Source organism: Mustela erminea, chromosome X (genome assembly GCF_009829155.1).
Source record: "Mustela erminea isolate mMusErm1 chromosome X, mMusErm1.Pri, whole genome shotgun sequence".
NCBI lineage: Eukaryota > Metazoa > Chordata > Mammalia > Carnivora > Mustelidae > Mustela > Mustela erminea.
This window is the reverse complement of record NC_045635.1, coordinates 9,896,633-9,911,838: the sequence shown is the minus strand read 5'-3', so window position 1 is coordinate 9,911,838 and position 15,206 is coordinate 9,896,633. Positions and strand designations below refer to the sequence as shown.

Sequence of the window (15,206 nt, the reverse complement as noted above, 5' to 3'; positions counted from 1 at the left end):
GCAGCAGGATTCTGGGTAATTTTTATTTATATTTTGAATTCCATTTTACAGTATTTTTTTCGAACAATAAGTAGAAATTTTTTAGCAAAGGAATTGTAAGCACCCTTTAGAAGTACTTCTATGGCATCCAAATGTAATCTTTGCCTTCGGCTATTATAGTTAGGCAAGACAAAAATTCAGGTATCTTGCAACTTTTCCCTTTAAACAGAACCCCTCCCAAACCCACAGACACATCCAGAACTTCGTGTTGTTCTTAGAACTCAGGACGGTAATGTGGAAGTGCTCCTCTTCCCACCAACCCACCGCCAGATGTCTGAGTACCCAACACCCATCGGCAGCTTTCTTGCCGGTCTTGGTTGAAACCTGAGAACACTGTTGCACTCACATAATCAACTTCTTATTCTCTCATCTCCTCCCCTCATGGCCATCCTGGTAGACATAATAATCCAAGTTTGTACAAGCTCCTGGCCATAGCTGGAGCCAGGCTTATTCTAAACCCAACCCCTGATTGGGCTAAAGTGTTAAATCTCTCACCCTCTCTGCCTAATAGAGGACAGAGGGAACCCTCAGCCGTGGAAGATACCGTCTAGAGCATTTATACACAACGTCCAGCATTCAACAAAAAATGTTAGGCATGCAAAGAGGCAACAAAAAGTGACTAATAATCAAGAGAAAAGAAAACAATATAATGTAATGTCTTGCCAATTTATGTGTATCTCAGGGATACAAGGGTGGTTTTTTTTGTTTGTTTTAAGATTTTATTTATTTATTTTAAAGATTTTATTTATTTATTTGACAGAGAGAGATCACAAGCAGGCAGAGGCAGGCAGAGAGAGAGGGGGAAGCGGGCTCCCCGCTGAGCAGAGATCCCGATGCGGGGCTCGATCCCAGGACCCTGAGATCATGACCTGAGCTGAAGGCAGAGGCCTCAACCCACGGAGCCACCCAGGCGCCCAGGGATGCAAGGGTGTTTTAACATTAACAGTTTAGGAGCACCTGGGTGGCTCGGTTGGTGAAGCGTCCAACTCTAGATTTCAGCTCAGGTCATGGTCTCAGGATCGTGGGACCGGGCCCTGCTTCAGTTGTATATGGGTGCGGAGCCTGCTGACGGTGCTCCCTCTCCTCTCCCTCTGCCCCACCCCACCGCTGTTGGTGCGTGTGCGTGCACTCTCTCTTAAAACAAAAATATTAATAGTTTAAAGGAAGAAGAAAGCACACAGTCAAGTCCACAGATGGAGAGAATGCATTCAATAAAATTCAACACCCACTCGTTGATGGGTGATCTCAGCAAACCAGGAAGAGAAGGGAGATTCCTTAACCTCACAAAGAGTATCTCCTAAAAACCGGTACCAAGTGTCATTCTTAATGGTTAAAATCTGTAAGTATGCCCCCCTTTTCTTTTAGAGATGGGGAGCATCAGAGGGCGAGAAAGAGAGAGAGAATGAATCGCAAGTGGGCTCCATGCTCAGCATGGAGCCCGCTGTGGGGGTCAGTCTCACAACCCGCAGATCATGACCTGAGCCAAAATCAGGACTCAGATGTTTAAGCAACTGAGCCACCCAGGCACTCTGTAAGTATGCCCTTGGAAACAGGAAAATGAGAACTGTGTCTGCTGCAAGGACTCTATTTACACGGCCCTGGAGGGCACAGCACACAGAAATAAAAGAAAGAACAAGTATTAGGACTGCAAAGGGAGCAACGAAACTGTATTCAACACAGACAACATGCCTGGAAATTCAAAAGGACTCTATGGAAAACTTAGCATTCAGAGAGAATTCATTCAGAGAATTCAACAAGGCAGCTTACTGTAGACTAGATGCTGGTGTCCCCTCAAAATCCAGGGGTTGAAATCCTAACCCCCAATGTAATGGTATCAGCAGATGTAGCCTTTGGGAGGTGATTAGGTCATGACGGTGAAGCCTTCACCCTGAGATCAGGGCCCTTATAAAAAACACCTCACAGGGGCACCTGGGTGGCTCAGTGGGTTAAGCCTCTGCCTTCAGCTCAGGTCATGATCTCAGCGTCCTGGGATCAAGCCCTGTGACAGGCTCTATGCTCAGTGGGGAGTCTGCTTCCTCCTCTTTCTCTGCCTACTTGTGATCTCTCTCTGTCTCTCTGTCAAATAAATAAAAAATCTTTAAAACAAACAAACAAACAACAACAAAAAAACACCTCACAGAACTCCCTCATCCCTTCCACCATCTGAGGACACCGTGAAAACAGGGCCATCAATGAACCTGAACACGGGCTCTCAACAGACACCAAGTCTCCCAGCAGATCTGCGTCTCCCAGCCTCCAGAACTGTGAGAAATAAATTTCTGTGGTTTATAAGCCTCCCAGTCAACGATACTTTGTAATAGCCACCCAAATGGACCGAGAGAGTGGCTAGATAAAAAAATGTTAACAAAAATAAATTCCATTTATATAACCGACAAACACAGGAAATGAAAATTCAAAAAGATAGCAATTCCAATAGCAAAATTAGAAAACATTTAGAAATAAACATAACAGAAAATGGGAATAGCTTAGTGGAGAAAAGGAAAGCCTGCCTCAGGAAGAAATACACTTAGGAGTTGTAAAGTTTGCTTATCTTTTGGGAATGTCGGGGGGTTGGGGAGAAGAGGTTTTGCTTAGCACCTGAAGGCCCTTCTGTTCGGGAGACAACGGTTTTGTGAGTCTTTTCCTTATAATAGCTCTAAAGGCCAGATACTTAGATACCTGCTCTTCCAGAACCCTGGCAACAAGAACACAGGGCATGAGACCCAAGACTGGCCAATCAGATACTCTCTTTGAAGATCTGAATCTTAGGCAGGGAACACAGAGATGCTGGAATAGGTGGAAGCTCATTCTGGCACGTGCAGTCGTGGCCCCTGGTATCCAGTGACCACAGATGGGGCCAGTGGCCGTACCTAGCGCCTGGCAGTGGGCCATTCATGTTGTGAACTCCAATTGTTTCTGTCCGCTGTCCAAACTCAATACTCCAGCCTTGCCTCTTAGAACAATTCAATATCTCCCCCAAGAAATGCCTTTTCTACGTTAGAACGAGGTGATGTCTTTATTTGAAACTACAGTTGACACTTGAACAATGTGGCACTTTGGGCACTGACTCCCATACTGTCAAAAATCCGCATGTAACTTTTGACTCTCCCAAAACTTAACTACTAATAGCCTACTGTTCACCAGAGGCCTTACCAATAATATAAGCAGTTGATTAACACGTATTTTGTATGTTATATGTATTACATACTGTGTTCTTACAATAAAGTAAGCTAGAGAGAAGAAAATGTTAAGAAAATCATAAGAAAGAAAATATATTTACAGTACTGTAACTGTATTTCTATTTTTAAAAAATCCATGTTTAGGGGCACCTAAACATGGCTCAAGTTGGTTAAGCGTCTGCCTTCGGCTCAGGTCATGATCTCAGGGTCCTGGGATCAAGCTCTGCATCAGGCTCTCTGCTCAGCGGGGAGCCTGCTTCTCTCTCTCCCTCTGCCTGCCTCTCTGCCTACTTGTGCTCTCTGTCAAATAAACAAATAAAATCTTTTTTTAAGAAATCCATGTATAAATGGGCCTGAGCAGTTCAAACCTATGCTACTCAAGGCTCAACTGTACAAACTTTGAACAGTACAAAGTCAGAAGATATCCTACAGATCATCTACTGCAAACTTCCTGTGTTGTAATATACGTTCAGGTAATTGGAGTTATAGCTCCCTTAACACTTTTTTTTTTTTAAAGATTTTATTTATTTATTTGACAGAGAGAGATCACAAGTAGGCAGAGAGGCAGGCAGAGAGAGAGGAAGGGAAGCAGGCCCCCTGCTGAGCAGAGAGCCGGATGTGGGACTCGATCCCAGGACCCTGAGATCATGACCCGAGCGGAAGGCAGCGGCTTAACCCACTGAGTCACCCAGGCGCCCCTCTCTTAACACTTTGGTGTTGATCAGTCTAGGCTTAGCCATGCTGTGGTTGAAAAAAAAAAAAAAAAGAAAGAAAAGAAAAGATAAAAGGAAACAAAGGTGGACCCTCCCACCCCCACCAAATCTCAGTGGCTTATAAAAACAAAGATTTATTTCTCACCTTATTGTCTGTTACAGGTCAGCTGTGGTTCCATTCCATGTTATGTTCCCTCTGGACCTGGGCGGATAAACCTGAGCTAACGGAGAAGCCTGTCTGATACACCGCAGTTCTCATTGGATGGTTGGCTCTTAAAGCTTCTACCTGGAAGTGACATGCATCATTTCTACCCGTATGTCCTTGGCCAAAGCAAGTTACACACTAGGATGCTAGGATGTACAATCCTTCTAAAGGGATGGGGCAGTGCAAATCACATGGCAAATTTGATCTAAGTGGTATGGTTTTCCAGAATTGTCTCACTGGGGAGGTCATCAAATACTTGAGCAATAATACAATCTAACACAACCCTTATGACTCAAGGCTCTCTTTCATTAATTTGGTAAGTTTCAAATGCCATGAGTGAAATAAATTTATTTTGAATAAATTATTTTTTTTTTGGAGAGTGGGTTTGAAACATTAACCATTGTAATATGTGATCCAGTTTTATTAGAGTTAGATACAGTGCTTCCAAAGCATGGGGCAGCAGATGTAGAAGAGAAACACATATGAACTCACTGAAATTCCACTCTAAGTAAAAACCTATTTTACAAAATTGCATTAAGCATCTACCATGCCCAGAGTTCATCTTGGGCCTTTGAGGGATACAGACATACCTAAGATGTACACAAGGAACTTAAAGGACAATCAAGGGGGAAAAAATCATATCTACAAATAACTTACGAAGCCGTGATAAAATAGAGGAGAGACAGAATGGAGAAAATTCACAGGACAAGCTAAGTGTGAAATCTCTCTGCCTAGAGATATAATAAATTTTGTGAGGAACCGACTACTTTAAAACAAGCCATATACTGGACGCCTGGGGGGCTTCATCAGTTGGGCATCAGCCTTTGGCTCAGGTCATGATCCCGGAGTCCTGGGATCAAGTCCCACATTGGGCTCCCTGCTCAGAAGGGAGACTGCTTCTCCCTCTGCTGCTCCCCCTGCTTGTGCTATCTCCCTCTCTGTCAAATGAATAAATGAAATCCTATAAATGAATGAATGAATGAATAAAATAAGCCATGTAATTCTTTTTGTTTTCAAGCCATTTAATTCAGAGGCACAATAATTTTATACCACATGGTATGTGTGTTTGGAAGAAGATGTGCAGGGGAAGAAACACTGATCCAACACTTTGCTAAGAATTCCTCACTTTGGTCCTCACTAAGCAATGGCTACAAGTCTTGGCTGGAACAGTGGTTATAGTGATGAGAGCTGATTGAACTCTACTTCGCCAACTAAAATACGTGGTGGAAAACATCCATATTTCCCTTTTTTTTTTTTTTAAGATTTTATTTATTTATTTGACAGAGATCACAAGTAGGTTGAGAGGCAGGCAGAAAGAGAGTGGGAAGCAGGCTCCCTGCTAAGCAGAGAGCCCGATGCGGGGCTTGATCCCAGAACCCTGGAATCATGACCCAAGTGGAAGGCAGAGGCTTTAACCCACTGAGCCACCCAGGCACCCCATCTATTTCCCTTTTCTTAAAGAAAAAAATCTTGTGGACGCCTGGGTGGCTCAGTGGGTTAAGCCGCTGCCTTCGGCTCAGGTCATGATCTCAGGGTCCTGGGATCGAGTCCCGCATCAGGCTCTCTGCTCAGCAGGGAGCCTGCTTCCCTTCCTCTCTCTCTGCCTGCCTCTCTGCCTACTTGTGATCTCTCTCTGTCAAATGAATAAATAAAATCTTAAAAAAAAAAAAACCTATAAAAAAAAAAAGAAAAAAATCTTGTGACCTTTATCTTGTAGATGAGTGGGGTTTTTTTTTTTTGTCTTTCAAAATGTCAAGTTTTAACATGTGATTATATTGACATAAAAATTTGAAGAAGTGCAATTATGACAGACGTAAGTGTTAAATTATGTACGTAAATTCAGTTAAAGCTGCGCCTTAAATAAAGGCCAGTACAGTCCCCTTGGTTAGTAAAATATGGTTTATTTATCGAGTTAAGACAAAACAAAACAAAACAAAAAAACCACGTGAAAGAAGCCAGACACAAAAGGCCACAGATTACATGACTCCACTGATACGGAATGTCCAGGGTTGGCAAATCCTTAGAGACAGAAAGTAGGTTAGTGGTTCCCAGGGGCTCAAGGGAGAGAAGAATGGCTCGTAACCACTAATGGGTTTAAGGTGTTTTTGGTCAGGGGTGATGGAAATGTTCCAGAATTAGATGATGGTGATGGTTGTACAACTTTGTGAATATACTAAAAACCAATAAAAAAAAAAACCTTGTAAGTTGCAAATAATGTTTATATATGTGATTTGGGGGATGATTATTTTCAAAGAGGCACTTTTAGAATTACTGACATACAGCCAAGCACAAGCTGTAATACACAGAAAAACTCAACGGCAGCAATATCACCAAACAACTCTTTCAAATATGTTCCTTACCTATGATTTGTAGGGCCTTCTGGAAAGTAAAACAACAAACAGAAAGAATTTTATATATCTTTTAAGGATTTTATTTATTTATTTGAGAATGTTATGTTTTGTTTTGTTTTGTTTTGTTTTTAAAAGATGCTCAACATCATTAATCACTGGGGAACCATAAATCAAGACCACCATGAGATACCACTTCATGCCCACTAGGATGGCTATAATTTAAAAAACGGGAAAATAAGTGTTGGTGAGGATATAGAGAAGTGAGAACCCTTGTACTTTGATGGTGGGATGTGAAATGGTACAGGCACTTTGGGGAACAGTTGGGCAGTTTCTTAAAAAAATCAAACACAATTTTACTATACAACCTGGCAATCTGGTACATACCCAAGACCCACACAAAGACTTGTATACAAATGTTCACAGCAGCATCATTCATAATAGCCAGAAAGTGGAACAACGCAGATGCTCATCATCTGGTGAATGGACACAAATTATGGTCTATCCAGTCAAAAAAAAAACCAAACCAAAACAAAACAAAAAACCCTACTGCTCAGTAATATAAAGGGATGAAGTACTGGTATCGTGCTGTGATAGGCATGAATTTGGGGAACGTTTGCTAAGTGAAGGAAGCCAGCCACAAAGCGCCACATGCTTCCTGTGACTCCATTTATAGGAAATGTCTGGAACAGGCAAATCCGTAAGGGCAGAGGCAGATGGGTAGTTGCCTGGGGTTGAAGGTGGCCCTGGGAAGTTAGTGCATTATAATGGGCACAAGGGATTCTACTGGGGTGATGGAAACATTCCAAAATTGGATTGTGGTGAAGGCTGCACCACTCTGGAAAACTGTGCAAACTCTCTACAATTGATTAGTATGTGTACTTAAACGGAGTGAATGTCACTGCGTGTAAATTATGCCTCAGTAAAGCTGTTAACAATATCCAGAATCTGACCACATTATGTTTTCTGCCACCATATCTAGTGTGCTGTCTTATAAACTTTCCCTTTTTGTCCTTTGTTTAGAGAGAGAGAGAGAGAGTTTGAGAGCAGGGGGAGGGGCAGAGGGAGAATCCCAAGCAGGCTCAACACCCAGCACGGAGTTGGACATAGGGCTCCATCCCCAAACCCCAAGATCATGACCTGAGCCAAAATCAAGAGTTGGACACTTAACTGACTGAGCCACTCAGGTGCCCCAATCTTTCCCTGTTTAGTACACTGTTTTCCATTTTAGTGTTCAGTAGCACTATCACCAGAAATAAATAAGAAAAAGGAGATCAAATATAAAATCCTAGAGGCGCCTGGGTGGCTCAGTTGGTTAAACGGCCGACTCTTGATTTTGGTCAGGTTATTATCTCACCGCTGGGAGCTTGCATCTGCGTCCGGGCTCAGCAGGGAGTCTGCCTGAGATTCTCTCCCTCCCTCCCCTGCTTGGGTTCTCTCTAAATAAATTAAATAATTAAATCTACAAGGAAAAAAGAAAGATTTTCTCTCTCTCTCTGCCCCTACCCCCACTTCTCTCTCCCTCTCAAAGGAAGGAAGGAAGAAACAAATAGAGGTACCTGGGAGGCTCAGTGGGTGAAGCATCTGCCTCTGGCTCAGGTCATGATCCCGGGGACCTGGGATCGAGCCCACATTGGACTCCCTGCTCAGCAGGGTGTTGCTTCTCCCTCTCCCTCTGCCCCTCCCACCATTTGTGCTCTATCGCACATGCTCACGTGCATTCTCACAGTCTCAAATAAATAAAATCTTTAAAAAAAAAGAGAGATTTATTTTAGAGAGAGAGAGTAGGGGGTAGGGGCAGAGTGAGAGGGAGAGAAAATCTTGAACAGACTTTGCACTGAGGGTGGACCCAGACCAGGGCTCGATCTCACCACCCCGGGATCATGACCTAAGCCAAAACATCCTTGTATCTTCTTTGTTGAAATGTCTACTATTTAAATCTTTTGCCCATTTATATCTATATATATCTAATCTATATCTATATCTATCTATCTATCTATCTATCTATATATATATATTTTTTTTTTTTTTTAAGAGATTGAGGGAGGTGCCTCCAGGCTCAAGCTCACAACTCTGAGATCATGACCTGCGCCAAAATCAAGAGTCAGACGCTGAACCAACTGGGCCACCCAGGTGCCCCAATCTTTTGTCCATTTTTAAGTTGGGCTTCTTAATCTTTGAAATGGAGCCACAAAGATTTGTTGACTGATTGAAAGTTCAAAGGAAGGGAAAGAAAGGACTTGATCATACCCCCATGGTATTTAGCTTAAGTTATTCAACTATGGAGTTCCTATTAAGTGGAGAAGTAGTGTTGGAGAGAAGATCAGAAGCTTGATTTGAAACATATGAAGTTTGACATGCTTGTCAGATGTCTCAAGTAAGCTGTTAGATTTCGGGACTTGGGATTCAGAGGACAGGCACAAGCCCGAAGACAAAGAGGGGGTTCATCAGCATATAGATGGTACAGAGAGCCATGGAACTAGATAGATCAACAAAGGAGGGAGTGTAGACAGAGGTGTCCGGGGACTAAATTCTGGACGCTCCAAAGTTAAGAGGTCAGGAAAATCATGTGGAAGCAGCCATAATATTGAGACAGAGTGGCCGGTAAGAGGGAAAATTGGAGAGAGTGCAACCTCCCACAAACCACGTGAAGAGTGTTCCTAAGGAGGCCAGCGTCTCAAATGCTGCTGACAAGTTTCAGGGCTGAGGACAGTCCCTTGGATTTAGTAGTGTGGAGAGTGGACGTGGTTGGTGACCAGGACAAGTGGAGAGACACGTGTCAGCTAGAAACTCGAGCATTTCATCCAAAAGCATAAGAGGGAAGGCCAAGTTCCCAGGCCCGGTTCCTGTGGACAAGAGAGCGTTCACAAGCTGTAATTTGCGTTGTGAGGCATCACTGAGGGCTTTGTGAAGATGTACATTCAGATTCAACGGCTCTGAGATGGGGGGTGCCTTTTTGTACTTGCTCCCAGGTCTGGCTGATGCCGCTGATGCCAGGGCCTCGCTGTGAGGCAGTCAATCTATCTGTAATTTCTTTTCAAAGTACAGATCAGACCAGGATGTAAATGGCAACAGCTCTGGGGTGACATGAGAAGACCGTCTGTGTTCTAGGGGCTTGATGTCATTCTCAGCGCAGCTCAAGTCTGTGGCTTGAGAAACAGGGAGGAAACACAGGGAGCCGCGATTGTGGATGGAAGCTTTAGCCCTGGTTTGTTTTGTGACTGCGAGAGGGAGGGGCTTTCTACGTGGAAATGCAAAGGTTGGGGCCGGGCAGACTGCCTGGGCAGAGGCCTTGAGCTGGCCCAGGGGGCTCCCGCCAGGCCCCTTTGAGAGGGACCACCATTATGTCTCCACCTCGACATATGTCATTTACCACATGAATATACTAACGGTTCTGAATGATTCGCTGAGATAAATACCCAATAGAGGTCCTACTTAGTAATCTCCTCCCTCAGTTCATTTTTTTTTAAAAGACTTTATTTATTTATTTGACAGAGAGATCACAGGTAGGCAGAGAGAGGATGAAGCAGGCTCCCCGCTGAGCAGAGAGCCCGATGCGGGGCTCTATCCCAGGACCCTGAGATCTGATCTGAGCCGAAGGCAGAGGCTTAACCCGCTGAGCCACCCAGGCACCCCTCTTTTTTTTTAAAATAGCAGCTTTATTTACTGAGCGCTAATTCCCACACCACACAATTCGCCAGTTCCAAGTGTATGATCCGATGGTGTTTAGCACATTCGAGGAGCAGTGTCACCTTCGCCACAATTGATTTTTGAAAGTTTTCATTTCCCCCAAAAGGAACCCTCAGGACCTTTAGCCGCAGCCTCAGTTCAAATGGCACAGAAACCCACTAACAATGACTGCAAGCTCTCCGCTGGGCAATTCGTGAGAAGTCACCAAGCTGGGGGATAGGCATACATCTGTCGCATGAAAACAAAACCAAAGGCACACCTGGGGGGCTCAGCGGGGTAAGCTCCTGCCTTCGGCTCAGGTCATGATCTCAGGGTCCTGGGATCGAGTTCCACATGGGGCTCTCTGCTCAGCGGGGAGCCTGCTTCCCCCTCTCCCTCTGCCTCCCGCTCCCCCTGCTTGTGCTCTCTGTCAAACAGATAAATGGAATCTTTAAAAAAAAAAAAAAAAAAAAAAAGGAAAAGTAAAGAAGAGAAACCTTTAAAAACAAAATAAAATAAAAATCTAAAAAAAGGGGCGCCTGGGTGGATCAGTTGGTTGAGCAACTGCCTTCGGCTCCGGTCACGGTCCTGGAGTCCCGGGATCGAGTCCCGCATCGGGCTCCCAGCTCCATGGGGAGTCTGCTTCTCCCTCTGACTTTCTCGCCTCTCATGTTCTCTCTCACTGTCTCTCTCTCAAATAAAGAAATGAAATCTTAAAAAAAAAAACCTAAAAATACCCCCAAAAAAACAAAAAAACAGAACAAACAAAATTGTAAAGCTGTAAGTCCTCGGTCTGAGAGACACTAAGGACAAGACAAGACACCTGGTGGACTCAGAGACACCAGCACTCCATGTACACCTGGGACTTCTTTCTAGTTGGAGGTGGGGGACCATCTACCTCAGCTTGCCCGCACTGAGGAGCACTCGGTTCCCCTGCCCTGGGTAAGAGCGAAGCTGTACAGCGACTGGTCAAGCCCCCGCCGAGCCTTGGTTGGGGGCAAGAGAATGGCAAGTGGGCTGTAGTTCTGTGTGCTCGGACCTCACTGGGCAGCGGTGGAAATGTCTTAATCTTTTGTTTCCACCCACCCAGGTGAATATATTCTGAAAATAGTAAGTTTTTGAATGGGCAATATTTAAATTTGTTTATTAATTAGATCTATAAATTTTCTATGGCTGTTGTAGATGCCTGAGTAGCTCAGAAGGTTTAAGCGGCTGCCTTTGGCTCAGGTCATGAACGCAGGGTTCTGGGATGGAGCCAGGGAAGGGGCTCCCTGCTCAGTGGGGAGCCCGCTTCTCCCTCTCTCTCTGCCCTTCCCCCTGGCTTATATGCATTCCCTCTCTCAAATAAATAAATGAAATTTTTAAAAAAGTTTCTAAAAATATGTGCCTTCATTTGAAAAAGTAATGACTACTTGGAACCTACTCCTGTTTGTACCTGGTTCGTATTTTAAGAGAAAGGGTATGTCCAACAAATGCTTTTATCTTTTTAATTGTCCTGTAGGATGCTTGCAATCATTTAACAAAAGGTACGACACAGCTCGGTTGGTTTGTCACAACTGATTGCTTCCTTTGTTACAGAGTCTCCCTAGGTCTTACAGAGATGGGAGATGCAAAGGCCAGGATAATTTAGAGGAAATAGTATTTGAAACTGCACTAACCCTAACCCTAACCCTAACCCTAACTTAGAGTCTTCAAATTCCCAAACTATATAACCTTGTAAATGTCCCTTTAAAAGCTACACAGTTTTTATATTTTAAAATTTAAGTATTTAACAAATCACTTACTTTTCAGAAAACCCGATATACCCCACGCGGGCCACAAGGTTTGGGAAGGGTCCCGCGTCAGGAGAGCGGGCGACCCAGGCTGACCTCACTATCAGAGGGAGGAATGCAGAGCACTGGGCCACGCAGGGCCCTCGAAACCACAGCTGAGAAACAGTTGTACCTGGAGTGGAATGAATAGGAAGTCTGGACGTTTCTGGAAGCAAACAGATATACAAGAAAACAACCCGCAAACGACACCCCACCTGGCTCTGGCTCCGTGTAGCCCTGCGTGACTATCCGAATCTCTCTGGGCCTCAGATTCTCACTTCTCAAACACTGGCGGGGTCGTTGTGCGGGTTAAATGGGAGGTTGGAGATGAAGTGCCAGGAATCGAGCGAACGCGGTGATGAAATATCCGTCCCCCTTCCTCTGCCTGGCTAACCTCATCTCAACATTCAGCCTCAGCATCACAGCCTCCGGGAAGCCCTCCCTGATCCTCCCGGGTATGGTCGGTGTCTCTGTCCTAGCTCGTAATATCTAGACTGAGAGCTGGCCGCGTCTTTGGCACTTCCCCTGCATCTTGGCGTCGGACAGGGCTGTTGATCACCTCACCGCCCCCAGCGCGGGGCCATAAAAGCAATGGACAATCCCCACCGCGGGGCATTTCCGATAACGCCCGGCAACATCTCTGCAAACCTCATTTGCAGCAGTAATGCGGATGGAATTCGGCGAAGCTGTCATCCTTTCTCCCTTTGGACTGCGGGCTCTTCTGAAAGCAAGATGACGCCTTCTATAAATCCAGGCACTTACAGTAAATACCCCTGAGAGATATAAAAATATTTGTGTAAAATATTTTGCATTTACTGGGCAGTTATAAATAAAGCCGTCGGACCAGAGAGACCAAGACAAAATCGCCGCCCTCACAAAGGCAGTGGAGCTCGGCCAGCGGCAGGCTTCCTGGCTGGTGCTTAGAAATGGTAATAGGGAATGAAAGGAGCCTCTCATCCCAGGAAGTGCTGGGGGAGAGACAGAGCTGCAATTGTATCCAACGTTTTATCTAAAAAAAGTAACCCGGACAAAAGGAGGGTGATGTGGGGAAAGGCACGAAGAGCCCTTCCAGATTCAGGTGTAACAGCGGATGATCATGCCCTGTGCAGTGACTCCTCGTAACCAGGGCAACCAAGATCCAGGCTGCGCTTATATTGTGCTGAATTTCTGTGCTGTTGGTTCATCTTTATTATGGGTCACGGGTAGGGAGTTTGCGGTTGTTGGAAGTGATGACACATCCGTTTGCAAAACTGCCAACACAAGGGAGGAGAAAGATGTGTTTTCCTCTACCCCATCTAGCTGGAGCTCTGTGAGGAAAGACAGGTTAACAAAAGGAAAGCACTCACATTTGAAACAAATTTTACATGACACAGGAGCCTTTATAAGGAAATGAAGCCCCAGAGAGTGCTAAGCCGGTGTGTTTTGGGGCAGGTCAGGGAGGAGTGCGATAGGACAGAAGGGGGTGAGCTAAGGGGGGAACCTAGAAAGTCCTCTTGGCTCAGATCCCCTCAGTGTCCCTACCCTGCAGAGACCAGGGATGCTCTCTTCCTTGGGTATGGGGAGGGCACCGCTCCTAGGAGGGTCTCGGGACCTGCCCCGGGGACGGAGGGAGAGGCAGCCAGTCCTCTGGGTACAGGCCCTTACTCCATTTCCTTCAGCTTCCTGGTACTCGAAGGTACCAGATTTTAGAGTGGCATTTCCTGAGCGCTGTCGCCAAGGACTTTGTCAACTGTAAAGATGCAGGGAGACCATCTAGCGTACTCTCGGTTGAACCCGGTCACGTGACAACCGGACCAGTGCTGTGGCCACCTGACTGGGTGTCTCCTCACCCATCCTGGCTTCCCTCCTCATCTCACTGAATAAAGCAGCCGGAGGGGAACTTCCGAAAGGCGCCTGATGTTGTATCACTACGAGCTCTCCCCTTCAATGGCTTCCCTTGGAAGAAACCCAAAGTCCTTATGATGACTGACAAGGGCCCTAATGAACCCAATGGCTCTTGTGACTTCCCCTCTGGTCCTTCGTCCCCTGCCACTGTCCGTCAGCTCTGGTGGGCTCCTGCGGCCACCCCCAGCCCCCATCTTGGGGCCCCTATACTTGCCAGTTCCTGTAAACGTGATTGTAAATTAAATGAAAGCTCCTTTCCCCCAGAAGAAATTTAAAAAACCCCTTTTCTTTTAGTGGGTAAGACATAGAATATAAAAGGACGATTATCTATACTTAAAAATATAATGCTGTCTCATTGGCTGGAAGAAAAAAAACCCCACATTGCTATTTGCCTATGTCTGGTTCCAAAAGTCAGTCCACAGGAAATGAGAAAGACTACCCAGATTTTTACATTTTGGAGAGTGAAGGAATTTCCATTTCAAATGCTTTTATTTGTCTGAGAACGAAGTTTGCACAATTCCAACATAAAAACTTTTTTTAAAACCCTTCCACTCACAAAAAAACAAACAATGCCACGAACACTTGGTTTTCATGTGATGTGCTCTTTTATAACCACTGAATAGTTTTTAAGATCGGACTAAGTCACATGAAACCAGTTTGTGCAACTTGAAGTTTTAGGTGACTTTGCAAGTCTCTCTTTCAAAGACTAGCATGTTACGTCACAATAAGCAGGCCCGGGAAGCCACAGGGAGGGGAGAAAAAGATATCAAAATAGAATTTACACTTGCTGGCCTCTGATTACGTCAAACCCACTTGAACACACGAACATATTTTAGTTTTAGGCACCGTCTGGGAAGCTGTGTATCTGGTTAGGCCTTTGGAGCTCTGACAAAGGAAGTCAGTAACGTGGGAGCAAAGAATTGGTGAAAATGTGTAGGTTTGGAGGGAACTACGAAGTAAACTTATTAAAACCGTAACCGTTAACATTTGACAAGTTCTCAAAAGAGAACAAAATCTGCTATAATCACACAGAAGGCGTGTTGTGCTTAAAAAATTGCTCAGGTTGGTTCAATGCTGCAAAAGCCTGAAAGAAAGAATTCCCTCTTCATTTATTAGAGAAATGTTGGTAGATTCAAAGGCCAAGGCAACAATGGACGACCTCTGACAGATCAAGGCCTGTTTTTGCATAAACAGAATTGGCACTTCGGACCTAAAAGGGTTCAGAGCACGTGACCCCCCAAATACGCCATGCTGGCACCAGGATCATTCTGGGCCAAGAGCGAATGAGAAAAGGCAGATGCAGAAGGTGCTCTCTGCCCCAAAGCGGAACGTAAATTCCCCTTGTGAATTCTGTATCC

General features: G+C 45.0%; 1 long non-coding RNA gene across 1 annotated transcript; it reads right to left on the bottom strand.

Annotated features, from left to right (window-relative positions):
* Positions 1-4,169: 4,169 nt before the first annotated feature.
* On the bottom strand, positions 4,170-13,741 carry LOC116582641. The gene is made up of 3 exons (XR_004282477.1): positions 12,613-13,741; positions 11,938-12,097; positions 4,170-4,217 (listed from the first exon to the last, which is right to left on the bottom strand). It is a non-coding gene; the product is annotated as an uncharacterized LOC116582641 (long non-coding RNA).
* Between the last annotated feature and the right edge of the window lie 1,465 nt (positions 13,742-15,206).